This window comes from Cebus imitator, unplaced genomic scaffold, assembly GCF_001604975.1.
Source record: "Cebus imitator isolate Cc_AM_T3 unplaced genomic scaffold, Cebus_imitator-1.0 Scaffold281, whole genome shotgun sequence".
Classification (NCBI taxonomy): Eukaryota; Metazoa; Chordata; class Mammalia; order Primates; family Cebidae; genus Cebus; species Cebus imitator.
Genome location: NW_016107596.1, coordinates 651,992 through 656,848, shown reverse-complemented (window position 1 = coordinate 656,848; position 4,857 = coordinate 651,992). Strand labels below are relative to the sequence as shown.

At 35.7% G+C, this 4,857-nt stretch overlaps 1 protein-coding gene across 4 annotated transcripts in view; it reads left to right on the top strand.

The window, feature by feature from the left end:
• Positions 1 to 4,857, top strand: part of PPARG (peroxisome proliferator activated receptor gamma) — a 143,594-nt gene that overhangs the window by 22,182 nt on the left and 116,555 nt on the right. For 3 of the 4 annotated variants that reach the window (XM_017501447.2, XM_017501446.2, XM_037728831.1), the window contains exon 2: positions 2,918 to 2,994. The exons of the other annotated variant lie outside the window; for it this stretch is intronic. The gene's annotated coding sequence lies outside the window, so the exon portion shown is untranslated. The remainder of the gene's footprint in view (positions 1 to 2,917; positions 2,995 to 4,857) is intronic. 4 annotated transcript variants of the gene reach the window in all.

Sequence of the window (4,857 nt, the reverse complement as noted above, 5' to 3'; positions counted from 1 at the left end):
GATCTCTTGACCTCGTGATCCACCCACCTCGGCCTCCCAAAGTGCTGGGATTACAGGCTTGAGCCACCGCGCCCGGCTAGGTTTCGTACTTTTTAAAAGAAATTTTGTCAAGAGTGGCTGTTGAATTTTACTGAGTACTTTTTTGTCATTTTTGTAGTAATCCTATAGCTTTTTGACCTAGTGCTATGAGACGTTTTAATAGACTTTCAAATATCAAATCTTCTTTGCCTTTCTGAGATAAATATAACTTGATTATGGTGGTTCATTATTTTAATAGAGGATTTAATTTGTTAATTAGCATTTTATTTAAAATCAATATTGATAAGTGGGACTGATATTTTTCTCTGTTGTCAGGTTTTAATATCAGTGTTATACTACTATAGAAAAGTTTATTATGTTACTATATTTTTTCCTACTCAGAAACAGTTTATGTATTAAGAAAATTATCTCTTCCTTGAAACCTTTAATAAATCATCTATAAAACTAATAGCTTTTTGGGAAAGTAATTCTTTGATAAGTTTTCAATTATTTCCATTGTTATTTTTCTATATCTTAAGTCAACTTCACCGTTTATTTCATTTCAGACAAGTTAGTCTGAGTAAAATGCCCTTGGACTGCCTTATTATTTACTTAGCTTCTGGTAAAAATCCTATCCCAGTTGTAAAATCATTGTTTGGGTAGAGATGAACAGCCCCTATCTAATGTGGGCTGTGTTGAAGTGTAAGGCAGTTGTCTGCTGTCTTCACAGCCCAGTTCTCTGGCTTCTAGGGATGGGTAGGATGTTTATAATCTAATGAATATAAACCAATCTTGAGTTATTTGACCAGATGGCAGAGGTGAAAGAATTGCAATCCTTGGTATCTGTTCCCTCCAATGGATCTCCTCTCTGCCCTACTGTGTTTCGTGTCTGAAGACAGTTCCTTCTAAGATACAATGCAATTCTGAATGGGTTCAGAAGGGAGAGGACTAGTGGCAGGAGGAGGCTTGGGGAAAGGTTGCCTAAACCTGTCTGACTCTGAGAGTAGTGACAACCAGCCAAGTTTTCTGTTTAATCCAACACTTGGTACTACACACTAGGAATAGATAGCAATTTCTAGAAATCGTTACTTTTTACCCATCTACTTCTGAAGGCATACATATATATTTCAAAGGGAAATTGTCATGAGTATTGAGGAAAGCTGGTACAGCTTAATCTTAACCTTGAAATCAACATTCTTTAATTTTTTACATATGGATTTAGTTCAGTTTTTTTAGATTAAAATCTTTCCTTTTGTTTTCACATATTTGAGCCCTTTTTAATAGTTGCCTTAAATGTAAAAACAAACAAACAAAAATTCCAAGCAGTAATCTGTCATAGATTACATAGTTGTTTCTCATCTCTCATGTTTTCTACGTGTTGTGCATGAGCAGTTTCACTGTGGGTGCTCCTTTCATTTTTGGCTAACAAATTAGAGTGTGTTTATATATATTATTATGATACAGGTCAGTAGTCACAGCCAGAAAACATAAAACATGTGGGCATAACACACTGACACATTAGCTCTTTCTAAAGAAGAGCATGTCCAATTCTGAAAAGAAACTTGTTGCTTTATTTTTGATACTGAGTCTGTATTTAAAAGTTTTTGTTTTTGTTTTGTTTTATTTTGTTTTGTTTTTGAGACAGGGTCTTGCTCTGTTCCCTAGGCTGGAGTGCAGTAGTGTGATCATAGTTCAGTGCAACCTTAAACTCCTGGGCTCAAGACATCCTCCTGCCTCTCAGCCCCTTGAGTAGCTGGGACTACAGGCACACACCACCATGCCCAGCTAATTTTTCTATTTTTTGTAGAGACGAGGTTTTTCTGTGGTGCTCAGGCTGGTCTCGAACTCCTGGGCTCAAGCAATCTGCCTGCCTCGGCCTTCCAAAGTGAAAATGTTTTCTTTCATTTTCCAAATAGAAGTACTAAACAATGCTGGAGAAATAAACAAACAAGCAAAATACATTGGCTATAGTTTATATTCTTTCCTGCTAGAGTTAACAAAATGGGAGAACATTTTATCTTCATGGTCTACTACTTTTATGCCATGTGTTAAGTAATAAAATAGTTTTTGTAAATTATAAATTAAAAGATACATAATTAAAAGAGAAAATACTGTAGAGTTTCATGGAGGTTAGATTCTGCATGCAGAATGTTGAGTCTTGATGTTGGCACTATTCAGGCCCTGATGATAAGGCATTTGGCACTAGATGCTATTTTGTCTTGATGGAAAATACAGCTATTCTAGGATTCTTAAGCCTTTCATAAGAGATAAGATTGTGAATCCTGAGACCCTGGGCTCTTTTACTTAGACAATCTGTTCTCTGGCTCATCCTCTGAAAAGTCTGCTTCATAAGGGGTGTGCTGCATTTGCCTTGCCTACATGGTTGAGGCACACATCTATACTGTCATTTTAGGCTAAATAACCATGTGTCATCTAGAATGAAGTTATATTTTATTAAGGATTGTTTTTGCGGTGTATAACTTATCAAACATTAACCTTCAACGTTATTAATCCTTTTAAGGTCTAGTTTTTCTTAAGTCTGCACAGGAGTAGAGGTATCATCATTCATGTGACATAAAAGATGAAAAAGGGCTTAATTCACGTTAGTGACGGAAATAGGAAAGTAGGTAAAGTGAATCTAATACATGTCTCTTTTATGAAATAATTTTTAAAAGATTCTCCAGCCCTGTATGATTTATGATGAATCATTTTGTGGTCTGTTAGTTACTTCTCGGGAATATAAAGCATTGTAGCTCAGGGAAAGCAAACATTCAGAATGAAATCCAATAGAGAAATCAAATTTATTTATGCATGTACATTTTGGCAGCCTAGGTTGTATACATGTGTACACAATTTGAACATCTGTGTACATTGAAAATCTTTCTTTTTAATTGTTCAGATTTGAAAGAAGACAACACTAAACCACAAATATACAACAAGAAGGCCATTTTCTCAAACAATAGTCAGCCTTTAACAGTAAGTAAAATCAGAATTTATACTGCACTTATATTGAAAAGTATCCCTTTTAAAGAATATGCAAATTAGACATAGTATTTTATTGTAAAATTTCCTAGAGAGTTTTTATTTTTGACTATTATAATACTTTCTGCTAGGTAATTTCCCAGTCAGTTGGAGTATAGAGTATAACATGTTTGTCTAACACAAAACAAAGGTAGGATAGGAAAATGACCTAGAAGTTGAGAAATAACTCAAATCCTTAAAAATGAAACTCTAATTAAAGTCTTTTACATTCCTCTTAATTTTTCTACTTAAGTAACAATTACGTTATTTTAGATCCTTATGATACTTTTAATTAAATTGAGATAAAAATTAAGATCTCTTGCCTGGTTCCCTATTGGCCATGCAGTCATAATTTGTGGTCACAAAGGAGAAATTAGCTTCTTATAAGCCAAATATGCTCCATTCTAGGAAGGAGAATTGCTAAGTTATAGCTGGTACCCAGTATTAAAACTACTTCCTTCCTGGGACTGACTAGATTGGGGTAGGATTTCAGGGGCTCCAGGGGCTTCCAAAGTTTTGGGATATCCACCATGCAGAATTTATCCTTCTGAGGCCTGATTATAGGGTTCTAAGGCAGTTCTTAGTCCCTAACTTTTTTGGGAAGGAAAAGGAGACATGTCACTTTAAGGCTTTATGTAGTTTTAGGACCATAGATTTTGGTAAATCATGAGCTAACACAGAACATCTCATTTTCCTGAAATCTACAGATAAATGAAATCCACAACATTGAATAAAGAATTATCAGTTAGAAAAAGAAATTAATATAGAGATATGTATATACATGGGTTATTATATATACATATGTTTGCTAACTCTGTCTGCTAAGAGGGCCTAGAAGTAGTGACTTTCCAGTAGCAAACTAGATTGTGGTTTCCAAATAGAGGCTGGGCATCCCAAATCTGAAAATCTGAAATTTGAAATGCTTCCGGATTCAAAACTTTTTGGGCATATAGGTGATGCTCAAAGAAAATATTCCTTGGAGCATTTTGGATTTTGGATTTTTGGATTTTGGATGCTCAACAAGTAAGTGTTAAGCAAATATTCCAAAATCCAAAAAAATGCAAAATCCAAGGTATTTCTGGTCCCAAACATTCTGGATAAGAGATACACAATCTGTACCATTTTTCCTTAAAGAAAACCAGAGCTCTTTGGAGAAGGGTTAATTCTAAGCCTGGGGCAGGGAAAATACAAGCTGAGCATGGAGGATGTTGTGGGGCCAGAAAGTAAGGATGTGTTCGGAAGAGTCAACCTAAAAAGAGCTCTCAATGTCCAAAGCTGGAACAATTTGATCAATAAAATAACTATATATAGTATCAAATTGTAATCTTATTTATAAATAAAATATATACATAAGTCCAGGTTGATATGAATAAATGACTGAATAAATAAATAAATGGGGAGAGAAGAACTCCTCCTTGTAAAAGACTTTAATAAATGTAAAAGGAATGGGGGAAATAGAAAATTGTTGTCACAAAGCCACAGCAATAATTGGTGCATGCAACTTCCTCTGATAAATACTAAAATTAGTGAGTGGGCCAGGTGTGGTGGCTCATGCCTGTAATCTTAGCACTTTGGGAGGCTGAGATGGGTGGATCATTTGAGGTCAGGAGTTCAAGACCAGCCTGGCCAACATGGTGAAACCCCATCTCTATTAAGAATACAAAAATTAGCCGGGCGCGGTGGCTCACGCCTGTAATCCCAGCACTTTGAGAGGCCGAGGCGGGTGGATCACGAGGTCAAGAGATCGAGACCATCCTGGTCAACATGGTGAAACCCCGTCTCTACTAAAAATACAAAAAATTAGCTGGGCATGGTGGC